Raw genomic sequence first — 14,079 nt, 5'->3', positions numbered from 1 at the left:
ATCCAAGCCACAAAATACAATCTATATGTTCTAGATCCTGTCTCTATGATCCTCCACTTCCTTCTTTAACAGTTAGACTTATGGTGTTTTTAATGTTATCAATTATCTAAACATTTATTAATATAATTTGGTGAGAGATTATATGGGGTACAAAGTATGGTCCTTCATTGCAGTGGTTAAGATGCTCTTTGCTCCAATTTGCAATCATTTCTGCATCGTTTCTACTACAGTGTCTGTGTACACTTACTACACATCTTTATTTTTTGTCTAAGTCAGCCGTCTGCAGGAGTGAACATCAACCTTCCCACTTCTTTCTAACTGCTGAGTGTTAAAATTCCACAATTCAGCAGTTCAATGTCGTAATCAGTCGTTCCGCCCTTTCTTACACCAGCTGACTGGTAATAAATGTGGAAACAACTTTTCAAACCAACTGCTCCAATTTCTCGAGCAGTGCCTGGATCAGCATTTTTGTTTACATGAAGATCATTCTGGAACATTGTGCCACCTGTATCTGAATTCAGAAAAGTATTCAAGTTATACTATTCAGCAGTTTTGCCCTTGATCCATGTATTGTTTCTGTCTGCAATGTCCATGAGCATCATATCATACCTGCATCCACCAACAAATAACTCAACCTCCAGTTATCTGAATTAAACAATGACATCCACTCTTTGTTGTATTCCATCTTCCTGTTCTGTAGACATGTCTACTTTTGGTTATGGGTATAGCAGGAAGATGTCCTCAACAAAAGCCTAGAGCAGGGTAAATGTCAGAGGCATAGTGCAGCCTGTCTGCTTCACTCCCAGCAGCCTGTAGGCCATAAACAAGCTCTTAGTGGAGAACTAGACCATGACTATCATTAAAATGAGTGTCTTCTCCTTATCTAACCTGGCAAATGTGTTTGGGCTTTTAACAGCCTGCTTTTTAGACTTATAATCACTGCTATGATGAAGAGAGTCAAAAAGGTATTAACCATATTAAACAATGATTAAACAAACAAAAAAAGTTGTTTTTTGGGAATTATTATAGAGGAATTATTATAGAGGTATTACAGTAAGTACTGTAAATATGTCACTAAAATTACAACTCATCGTTTTCTCTTTTTTAACTGTAATGCAGATCACATGAATGCTTTGAAAGCATTGATACTGTCTTAAACTGTAAGGCAAGACAAGGTTATTTGTGTATACTTGTATTTAACTAAAATTAGGTATAGTTTATATAAAAATAAATTAGAAATATAAAATAGGAATTTAAAGAGAAAATATAAAAAGATAACAAAAAATATTAAATTAAAAATAAAATGAATTTACAGAAATAAAATAGTGTAAAAAACCTTTATAAAGAAACAGGTAATAGAAGAAAATAATAATCAATTATAAGATTATATTATAAGATTATAAAGACTAAGATTCTGTGTGTGTGTGTGTGTGTGTGTGTGTGTGTGTGTGTGTGTGTGTGTGTGTAAAAGTGTGTGCAGTGCTTGGGAAAAAATAATCCTAAAATGGCAATTACTGAAATTATAAAAACTTGGACAATCTGTTTCTAGTCTTTATCAGCAGACTGTTAAAGGCACCAATGCAGGATGCAGTAATTCTCCCCAGAAAGCAGATTGGTGGATTAAACTGTGCTAAAAAAAAATAATAAGACTGTAATTTTATGAAACAAAGTCTTATGGATAGATAAGACTAAGCAGTTAAGCACCTGCTGGTGTGATAAGAAGCAAAGACACTTTAAAGTTTGTTGAAAAAGAAACAGATGTATTATTAAGTTCATTGTTGCCTTCTTGGTGACCACAGCAGAGACTCCAAGGTTCCCCTCATTGCTGTGTGTTAGCAGTAACTAACAGCTAGCATGTTAGCAAAACAACCAAAACAACACACGGATGTTTATTAGAAAAGGCCTCCAACCACTGGGTTGTTCTATGTGGGGAAAAAAAAGAAATGAGAACAAAAATACATTTACAGAGGTTCACTGGTTAATATACTATTCTGTTAAACTGGTATTAATAGATATGACATTAGTCAAGTTTATCTGATTCATGTCACGGAACACTTGCCTCCCGCGAGTCACGCACCTGTACCCCATTTTGTCTGTGTGTATTTAAACTCACGTCAGGGTGTGCGGCGTCGTTGGTCATTGTAGATGTAATGTCTAAATGCAACGTGTTTGTTAGATGTATCATTGTGTTCGTTTAACGTCAATCGTTTCTTGTTCATGTTTATCGTTTGTAATGTGTGAGTGCCGCTGTCTTTTATGTTATTAAATGTTTGTCCCTGTCGAGGAAGTCTGTGTGTCCTGCCTCGCGCCCTGCGGCACTCGGGCCATCACACGTTACAATTCAGAGGTCATGAAAAATAAAGTCAGTGACAGAGCTGGATGTGCCTCTTCTATAATGGCCTTCACCTCAGTGCTTTGATATGTACATTTTCCTGATACTTGCCAGATATGTATATTTGACTGATATTTGCCCGTGGGCTCAGTGAGTGTGGAGGAGTTACAGTTCTTGGGATTTTCAGGAAAATTAGTAGGCCTTTCCCATTTTGCCATATATATACCCCCCCCCCCCCAACACACACTCACACACACACACACACACACTCACATACCTGGCACTTATTTAGAGAAAAGAGAGCATATTTCACATAAATTACAATGATTTTCTCTAGGCAAATGAAATAAACAGATGACAAGGCTGTAATTACATTAAGTCATCCAGGGTTTGAATGAAGGGTATAACTATTTCCCTAAACTCCATTTAAGCTGGTGCTCTAGGTAACCGTAGATGATCTGAAAGTAACCATGCCATTCAAAAGAAAAAAAATCTACTAGACATTTTAGGCTTGTTTATGAGAAAAAAAATCTAACCAGTTCTCAGTAATGAAAATACCATAAAGTGAGGCAGTGCAAGATTTTATGCACTGTAAATTTTAAATTTTAATGCTGGCTAACTGTTTAACTGTTACACTGCCAAACATTGACTGCTGCTTGCAGCTGGAATAATTTCTGAATTTCAAGGACACTTTGCATTTGGTATATGCAGTGACAGACCTAGACAGAAGCTTTATTTCATTTTTACTTATTTATTTACACCTCTATAAGATCTGTATTAAACTACAGACAGACAGATAGATAGATTTAATAAAAATTGCAGTACACAAGGTTTCCAGATAAACAGGAGGTTTCTGACAGAGGTCCTTTATCAACTGTGCAAACAAAATGCACATACATGTGTGTGAGATCCAGGTGAGATTTGAGACAAGCTGTGATATTTTTAAATGATATTTGGTCCTAATAAAAGGTGTATTAAATCACATTATAACAGTCCTTTTTTTGTAGATCTGACAGCATTTGTTGAAAACTGGTGAAAACTGATGGATTTCATTTCAATGGTTCATTTTGAGCAATCAATGGAAATTTATGCACTGCTGTACGCCATCATTGGAGGATCTTTGGATCTCATCAGGGCAATGGTAAACATACTTATTTTGTGCGTGCTCCCTTCACCATGTGTGCTGTACAGCCTGCCAAAATAGGTAGAGACCAAGGGAGGCACTTTGAACATTTAATTGTTCCTGTGCTCCTGATCATATATTGGCTTTGCCACAATAAAAGTGACTATCATCCATCTTCATGACAAATGTAAAACATGTCAGTTTCACTTTATACAAGAACCATGTTCATAGGAGTGCGTGACATCTAAATAAACCTAGATCTAGACTAGATGTTAATCTAGATTAAACAATCATCTATGTTTTTTTCTAGACTACATGTTAATCTAGCCTACATCTCCTCTGCTGTTCTTCATATATTCTCTAAGACAATGCTTTTTAGCACAAAGGCCTAAAGAGATGCATCTCAGAGCCAGCCATGCTTCCTTGAATTGGTATTGTGACTCAAACCTCAACTTCACAGAAAGAGCACACCTCTGTGGTGATAATTATCAGTTTAACAAAAAAGAAAAGAAAAGCATAGTTTAACCTAAAAGCAAAAACATATATATGTGATTTGCACTCTTGATGCCACGACTGCCCCTTCATTGATCCAGGTGTTACTTTTGCATGTGATAGACAGGTTAGACAAGGCCCATTAAAATCATTTAGCATATACCACCTTCACCTCCTATTTGATTGTGGTGCAACTATGTAACTGTAACTGTGTAACTGTTCCAGGATCAGGAATAGGACAATTAGAGGTGACTGCACTGCTACTGTAATAAGACATCAGTGATTGATTAACTGAGGCATTAATTCAGGTGGGTAAACTGTTGTAAGCTATTTTTTTGTAGCTTGTTCCCCCTCACTGGTGCTCTTTTAAATATTTTTCTCTTTTTTTCATTTTTTTGGTCACTATCATCCAGTAGACAAAATGAATATCCAGCAGTCATTGTGAATCTTGTTTGTCTTCAATCTCAACAGTTCAGGAAAGCATAATGCCTTTGCTAGACATCCTTGGCTTTCTTATGTCACTTGCTTAATTTCTGAAAGTTGTCAAATTTTTGCGGTAACAAACCAACTTGTGCTTATCTTGCATTTGGTGCTTCAAATAATATTTTACTTCATAAAAATACATGTTCAGTCTGGTATAAAAACAAAACTATGGTATAAGTGTACAGCCGCCAGAATATATCTTCATTATATCTACGTTGCCCTCAGGTACTGGGATATCACATCACTAGCTTTAAACAACTCCACTGATCTAAATCAAAACATGGCAACAACTGCTAATCTCGATAACTTTCAAAGTGGGCAATACGGGGTTGTACACATACGCTAGGGTGTATTTGGTGCTGGGTCTCCCTTCTACACTGTTTTCTAGGGCAGAATGTTCATCTACATGCGTAGAGATATAAAAAGGACCGAGCAAGGCACTAGTCCTGTCTCCCATCATCAGAAACAGAGCCATCTGAGGATGACTCATGGTCGTAGCGCAACTGCTCTCCTCCTCCCCAGCAGCCTGTCGAGTTTAGCTTTACTGTACTTTGCACACTTGTATGGCAACAAACACATAACACTAACAATCACCTCTGCATCCAAACTGAGAAGTGTTGTGTTGCTGTCTGCTTTTGGGCCCAGGATAGCCGCAACGTTGTAGAAACGCTGGAAGCAGCTGAGTTGCCAGTTGCTAAATTTTCTCAGTGCTTTATGGCCGTACTGTACAAATGCAATTGGAATGAACATGAACGACGAGGGGGAGCGTGCTAGATGCAGACTTTACCGTAATGTGGGATTCAGATAATAGTACCCCTATAAAACAGGAAATACCCCTGAAAAAGCCTGAAAATCCTTTTAGTATAGAACTATGTATGCCTTTTTAAATCGCTTATGGTTTCTGTTAGCGAGTGAATGCAGAGCCAATGTGGGCATTATCTACACACTCTGTGTTATTCACTGAGCGATTCATTGATTCATCTTTGCTCAGGCAGGATGTCAAGTGCTACTGGTGGGAGGAGGGTAGAGAGGCCCAGCCCAGATCAGCACAAGTGAGACTATTTGTTTAAACCAAAATGTTACAGACCTACTAGAGATCTCTTATGTAGAAAAGCATCCTTGATAAGAGGCTTTCAGCAGCACTTTACATTAAGTATTTAACTATGACATGAACTCTTAGGATGCCAGAATAACATTAGAACTCTGCAGTAGATTCATGAAAATAAGGATCAATCACAGAAACAACAACAAAAGAAAATTGTAAAATCCAGTCTTGTTTGTTTGATGTAGCAGAAACTTTAATATGATATAAAATACGTGTTGACTCAAAGCTGTAGCACAGAACTGCAATTCCAAACTTGGGAAACTCGGGAAACGGCAACTCCACTCCCAAAACAAAATGCTGATTACATTCTTGTGGAGTGATTGTTGACCACCTCATGTTTCACATCACAGTGGCTCTGATCACACAGCATCACTCACTATTCCATCAGGAAAATCAGGTTTTCGCTGTCAGATTATGCTTCTCGATTCCTTGCCCAGACACTCGTCATCTCACACCTGGACAAATCTGGCTCCCAACTGGCTGGCCTGCCAGCATGCATCACCAATCTACTTCAGATGGTCCAGAATGCACCAGTCTAACCTGAATGTTAGCACTACATATGCCATCTCTGTCTACTATCTCCCTGTGGCCAGTCAAATCAAGTCCCTGATGCTTTGCCTTCAGAGCATCTTAGGGTGCTGTTCTCACCTACAAAAGGTCTCACACCACTGGCCATGTTTTTATTGCAAATGATTCCATTGTGCAAATAAACAATGGTATTTGTATACCAGTATTGTATACTGGGTCTTATGGCATTTGTAGCCAAATTGATACTTGTACTGGATTTTTGCCTGATTTGGCAGTTGCTTTGGAAAAAAAAAAAAAACCAACAAAAAAAAACATCTGCCAAATGAATAAATGTAACATATTTGTAATTTACTTATAAAAAGTCCCTGGACTGATCTGGTATTGTGGGTATTTACACATTCATAAATTCCATAAGAAAATAATTAATTTCTAAGCAAATGCAGATATTCAGCTGCTTAACTATTCAAAAGAAACAGAATGTTTGATAAAGTTTCTATGCATCATAGGAATTACTCTGCCAGGAAATGATGCCTGAGTCATATCAAACCCAGTTGTTAAGATAATTAGCAGAGCTGTTGTAAATGGTTAGTTGTGTTATTCGGAGGAATTTAAAACAGTGACTTCAAAATGAATAGTTTGGTTGTTCTGTCATGGAATAACACAAGGAACATAGCTAATGCTCACACATACATATTGAGGATCATCGATTGCTCCTGCATGCCCAGGTGACCTGCCAAATAATGTTTTTTTCTGGAGATTAACTGTCAATGCAAGATGCATGCACACTGTTGACCTGCTACTGGACGCATATGTGTCCATTCTTGAAAGATATTTTTAAGACTAGGATTATTGATATTCTGTAAATACCTACAGGAATGTATTAGCCATATTAAATTTTTTCTTCTTCTTCTTCTTCTTCTTCTTCTTCTTCTTCTTCTTCTTCTTATTATTATTATTATTATTATTATTATTATTATTATTATTATCATCAGTAGTAGTAGTATTGATAAATTAATGTACTGTGATGTTTGATAATAATATTAATCGTGTCAAGCTGAATTGGCTGTTCCTGCAATTGTAGGGACTGGTTTTGTTGTGTTCCACAACTGAAAGTAGAATAGAAGGTCAACAGTACAACTACATTGGCCCCTCCCCCTGAACGTCTCCTCGTGTGTGTGTGTGTTAATCAATGTGGCCACACCCTCCCTGTGTCTCACACCTGCTCCTCATTGTGTCATTAGTATACATGTATAAATGTCTATCGTTTATGTGTCTGTGTTGTCGATGTTTGAACACAATAGCCTGCATGCTACATCATGTGTGTTAAGTGTGTAAATAAACGTATGTTTCTGTTCAACATGATTCGTCCCCGCATCCTGCTTAGCCTGCTCACGTCACAGAAACATCAACCGGTGAAAGATGCCTGGGATGAAAAGCAAAAAAAGGAAGGGTAAGAAGGGATGCAAACGCCTCCCAGAACCCTCGGAGGGAAGCCCTCCATATTCCTGGGCACATCCCTGACTCCCACAGCAGGGGAGAATGCAACTGGGGGATTTGGAGGGGGCCCTGAGTGTGGTCCAGGTGCAGACTTGGTAGAGTTGGACGAACCCACGTGGGGCTTCCGGGACTGGCACAGTGATGTCCAGTACTCGGAGTCAGACTCTGTAGGGTCCTGCTACCCTGCAGAGAGACCTTCAGTCATCTTGGCCTCACTCCATACCCCCACAACAGGTGATGAGGCCAATGGATGATTTTTGGGGCACCCTGGTTATGGTCCAGGGTCGGAATCTGCAGAGTCCTACAGACCCCAGCCGAAGTATGGGGATCAGCACCTAGAAGTGGACTCCGCTGGGTCCAACGACTACATGGACTACTATGAGGGTTAAGCAGACAGTGGAGAGATGGAGGAGCACAGTGACATTAGTCTGCAGTCGGACTTTAAGTATAATCGTGAGGAAGACCCATCAAAGGAGGTGGAGTAGGTCCTCCATATGGACCCTCTCTCTTATAGCGACACTGCAGACTCCGAGAGCGGTGAGCCTCCAGCACCCAAGGCTCCACCTAAAGCTTCACCCAGGGCATGCCACTCTGGAGCAAGCAAGCAAGCTGCCCCGGGCGGCTTGCAAGGAGGCAGCGTTGTCGTCAGAGGAAGTCACTCCTCCCCCTAAGGCAAATAGCCCCAGAGTGCATGTGCCTATACCTAAGCATTGTAGAGAAAAAAAGGCAGTGGCACCAGTGCTTGCCCCAGAAATGGGCAAAACAGCTGGTTCTCTTCCCGACACGCATATGCCAAAGCCAGAACAGCCGCCGCTACCCAAGACAGTGAAGAACAATCCCCCCCAGGCTGATCGGTTTTCGACTCAGCCAACGACTGGGGGACTGGCTGGGGTTCCATCTCCCATCCGTTTCCTGGACTGTTTTCCGACCCTCTGCGTGGTGCTGTGCATGTGCCTGTCTTCGTCACCGTGCCTGTCCCTGTTACATTTAATGTACCAATCACTTTGTCCCCCTTTGCATCTGTGCCCATCCCCGTTAGCATCCCTGTATCTGTCGTCATCCTGGTCCCTGTGCTTCCCCCCGCTGTCGTGCTCACTCTGGCCCATGTCGGGTCGCTTGGTCCTCCAGCCTCACCATTTGGCATTGGTCTCAGGGCCACAGCCTGTTAGGCTGGTGCACCAGGAGTCACGTCGTTGGGGAGGGGCTCTGTCATGGTACGGCTCCTCCCCCCAAATGTCTACTCATGTGTGTGTGTGTGTGTGTGTGTGTGTGTGTGTGTGTGTGTGTGTGTTTGTCAATATGGCCACACCCTCAATGTGTCTCACACCTGCTCCTCATTGTGTCATTAGAATAAATGTATAAATGTCTATCGTTTACATGTCTGTGTTGTCGATGTTTCAACAAAATAGCCTGCGTGCTACATCGTGTGTGTTAAGTGAGTAAATAAACTGATTTTTCTGTTCAACCTGACTGGTCCCCGCATCCTGCTTAGCCTCCTCACGTCACATGCATATAAACCTTTAAGTCTGCATGTCAACTGCATCTATCAAAATCTTCAAATATATGCATCAAACACAGAATATATATATATATATATATATATATATATATATATATATATATATATATATATATATATATATATATATATATATATATATATATATATATATATATATATGTGTGTGTGTGTGTGTGTAAATATATATATATATATATGTGTGTGTGTGTGTGTAAATATATATATATATATATATATATATATATATATATATATATATATATGTAAATAAATAAATACATAAATATATATGTTAAATATATATATATATATATATATATATATATATATATATATATATATATATATATATATATATATGTAAATATGCAAATAAGATTAAATATAATATATATTACCAGAAGGCAGTTCCACAGCATCATAACAGTCATGACTACCAAGGCAGCTGAAATTGTGAGAAAAGGAAGGAAAGAAAATAACATCATGTGTAGCAGAACACAGGTCACCCATGACCAAGCATGTTTTCTGCTTTAAATATGTCTTAACGCTACTTTACTTAAATACAAGTGTATCTTTTATCGATAGAAACATGCCTGCGACACTGGCTTACCTGTGGCAAATTTTTTTTTTTTATCAAACTGGAAAATTGAGAAAGACACATTGGAAAATGTAACTGTCAGGCTCACACGTCAGAGATTTTGGTCATGAGAGGTTTGGCTCTGTGGAAATCGCAGAGTCAGCATGGGCTTTGAAGGTTTTCTCCTGTCTTCCTCCTGGCACAGTGCCACTACATGCCTGATTCAGGTTACATCCACTCTGAGCACCATGCCATATGCCAGAGTTCTTGATTTTGAACTCCACATTGATGGGATAGGGATAATATTTGCATGCTGTCCTCTGGCTCCAAAGACAAATTAAGCTAGATGAAAGAAACTGTGTCATTTTTATTTAAAATAGGTCAAACATTCCTCTGATATAACGCCAGGTGGTGGAACTTTACATGTGGAACACTCACTAACACTAACTTTTTAAACTGATGAGGTAGATTTCAGTTTTGAGAACTTGGCTAAAAAGTTTCATTATTATTAGTTCAGTATAAAATATTACCAATATCTACAAATTACTTCCTGACAACATGACCACTGTTGTATGTTGGGTGCTTAACAATTCCCAACACAGTAAAGAAACAGACATTGTAATAAAATAATAGCAGCTGTTGTACCGGTCTATCAAGCATAGTAGTTGTTGAGGAAGGCAAATGTAGCATAGGAGACCTTGCCCAAGTATTATTTTTAGTATTAGCATGGTAGACCTGCCTGGATGGGGTATAGAGTCCCAGTCTGCTACATGGAAAGCAGACATGTTACCCACTATACTACACCAAACATGTCACTGCTGCATTAAGAGTGATCTGCTGCCAAAATATTCATTCAGCAGTTCAATGGTCAGAATTGACAAAGAGTTTGAGGATGTCTAAAACACAATGTGCCTGGCAACCAATGGGATAGAGTCTCTACACATCTACAAAGAAATAGTGTTCCTAATAAAGTAGCTGATTTAATGTAAAACAAATTTAATTTAATCTAAAACAACTTTAGCAAAGAAATTAAAAAAAAGACTGTTAAGCCTAAAAACAAATAAATTGCCCTTTAAATCTTTCTTGACCAGCATTAGGAAACTCATGGCAGGTCCCATTAAGGTGTTAGTTTTGCAAGTACAAGGTCTGTGGAATTTTATTAACATTTACACTTTCAGCTGATGTGACCCCCTTTTGGATGCTGTGCAATTACAAAGCCTATCTGACAGAATTTGAAAATAACAGGGCATTCAAAAGATGATACCTCTGCTCATTTAGACAGAAAACTAAGGCATGTATGTATAGACTTTAGAATAAATTGAGATGGAGAATTATATGCTTATATGCTGCAATTTCTTTTAGCACTGCCATTTTAAATAACTTCTTATCTTCTATATCTTCAGTTCTATAAAGCAAATTGCAGTAGTATACATATGTCAACATTTGCAATTCTTGCTGTTTGCTGCAACAATTAAAAAATAAAGCATTGTGCTGATAGTTTTACTTGCCTTTCTTAATACATCCAACTGGCTTCTGGTTGCAACTGAAGCTGTGATTTACATAACATTCTCATCCTACTCCTCAACATCTCAGTAATGAGATTTCCCGCTCATTATCGGTTTAAGCTTGGGCAAAACTCTTTGGCATCAGTATATAAAAACGTGTCCTTTTGATTCAGATTATGATGTGCATGGCAGTACCATAGGCTTTATACTAAGTTCTACTGCACCCAAATTTGATGCTGATGGCAATATGGAACACGATCCATTCGTAATGTTTAAAGTCAGATTTGTTTAGAATAACCTATTATTGGTTTGTTGAATGTTGACTTCATGTGATTTACAATTTTAATTATAATTATTTTATTTTAGCAGACCTTTGAAATAAGTATCTAAAATGGTTTTCAAAATCCACTCAAACTCAAAACGTTTTATCATATATTTGCCAAACAAGAAACCTCAGTCTGTTCATATAGTAAATTGGAACTATGCAAGCTTTAACAACTTGTACATATTTCATATCAACCCAGTCTCAATCCCATTTGTAATATAGTAGAGTATACAGGAGAATGTATTTTGTACCATAGACACATATCTTTTATTATGAGACAATATTAATATACAAATTCCTGTTTCAGGGGTTTTCTCATGTTATGTAACAGTACCAAAAACACATTTCTCATTTTATGTGACAGTACCATGATTGAGTAACATTATGTACTTAATTTTGTTTTCTGGAAAATTAACATAATTTAACTTTTTTTTAATGCTAAACTAACAAAGTTAAGATGAAGACTAGAAAAATGTAATTATTCTTTTTCTAACATGAGGAGTTATAGAAGGATGCGGAGATGAGTCGCACGTTTTATTGCACATATATCATACACATTGTAACACACAGACAATTAAACCCAGACAACACAAATTCGTAAACAACAGACTTTTATACATACATGATAACAACACAATGAGGAGTAGGTATGAGACACAGGGAGAACATGGCCACATTAACAAACACACGCACACACACACACACACACACACACACACACACACACACACACACACACACACACACACACACACACACACACACATGAGGAGACATTCGGGAGAAGGAGCCATACTGTGACACTTTTGGAATTAATGAAAATGAATGTCCAGTAGGTCAGGTGGTAATTGACAGGGAAACATATTTTTCTTTCATTGCATTGGAATGACAATTTATGATAGCTAAATCATATCATGCTTTTCTCTATGTTATATGAGAAACACAAAAATATTTCCTAATATCCGAGTATCAGACTTCAGGTTGTCCATGCATATGTTCTCTGGAATTCAAGATTGTTTTAATTCACTAAACTAACCTATAATATGTTTGTTACCATGGATGCTACACACTCCAATATCATAGGTGGCATCTTGACAATTTCTGGCCAAGCACCAAACCAAAAGCTTATATGCTTTATTTTAGGATATTTTATGACAGGTGTAGGGGCAGTGGTAGCTCAGTAGTTATGATACTTGACTTGTAAGCAGATGGTTGCTAGTTCAAGTCCCACTGCTGCCAGGTTTCTGCTGTTGGGCCCCCAAGCAAAGCCCTTAGCCCTCAAGTTGTACCCAATCATAACTGTAAGTTGCTTTGGATAAAAGCATCAGTTAAATGTAATTTTAATATTATTTTATCATTTTTGGTACCATGCAAAATGATACATAAATGAGAACAGTATTGACATATGTAAATGGTTGCAGGATACATACCTTTCAACCTTAGGCCTTTAAACTTGGTGTTTGCCATCCACTTAAGGCCTGGTTTATGCTTGACAAGTTTGAGACCCCTTGGTCAAATAGTTGGCATGCAGGCCCCAGGAGTACTAAATTTACAGTGCTGAGGTCACACACTCTAATATTTCTCCGGACCACCTTTAGCTTTAATTACGGCACACATTCACTGTGGCATCATTTCCACAAGCTTCTGCAATGTCACAACATTTATTTCTGTCCAGAGTTGCATTAATTTTTCCCCCAAGATCTTATATTGATGATGGGAGATTTGGACCACAAAATCTTCTCCAGCACATCCCAAAGATTCTCAATGGGTTTCAGGTCTGGACTCTGTGGCCAATTTGGCCAATCCATGTGGGAAAATTATATCTAATGCTCCCAGAACCACTCTTTCACAATTTAAGCCTGATGAATCCTGGCATTGTCATCTTGGAATATGCTATCAGGGAAGAAAAAATCCATTGATGGAATAACCTGGTCGTTCAGTATTCAGGTAGTCAGTTGACCTCATTTTTTGGGCACATAACGTTGCTGAACCTAGACCTGACCAACTGCAGCAACCCTAGATCATAGCACTGCCCCCACAGGCTTGTACGGTAGGCACTAGGCATGATGGGTGCATCACTTCAGCCGCCTTTCTTCTTACCCTGATGCACCCTGAGTGCTTCTTACCCTGAGTTCTACTGTTGTTTTTCTACGATTTGATTTCACCACATATTTAAGGGATCACTGATCACCATCATTCAAGATTTTTTAATAAGTAGCTATGGGTTGTAAATTTGCCTGGATTAACAAGAACATTGTTGTAATGAAAACAGACAATGAACCTGACCTGGAAACTCATCCCTGGTTCATGGACAGGAGCTAGGACCCCTCTTGGCATGATGATGCCAAAAATGGTCTAGTTGATATCTTATCATGATGGACTATCTGTCCAAGTCTTCCTCCTCTTCTGAGGTGTCATAAAACCCACAGATTGGAAGGTGGGAAGCTCTTTCCAGCCTGGTTATACTTCAAGGAACTGTGACTATAAATTCCATCAGACTCAAACCCTTACCAGGACAGCAACGTTTTTTTCATCCCACAGAGATATGCTCACAGATGTTTCTCTTTTCCACAGATTCACAAAGTAACAC

Source organism: Electrophorus electricus, chromosome 9 (assembly GCF_041902795.1).
Source record: "Electrophorus electricus isolate QZ-2024a chromosome 9, ASM4190279v1, whole genome shotgun sequence".
Lineage (NCBI taxonomy): Eukaryota > Metazoa > Chordata > Actinopteri > Gymnotiformes > Gymnotidae > Electrophorus > Electrophorus electricus.
Note: the sequence above shows the minus strand (reverse complement) of the source record.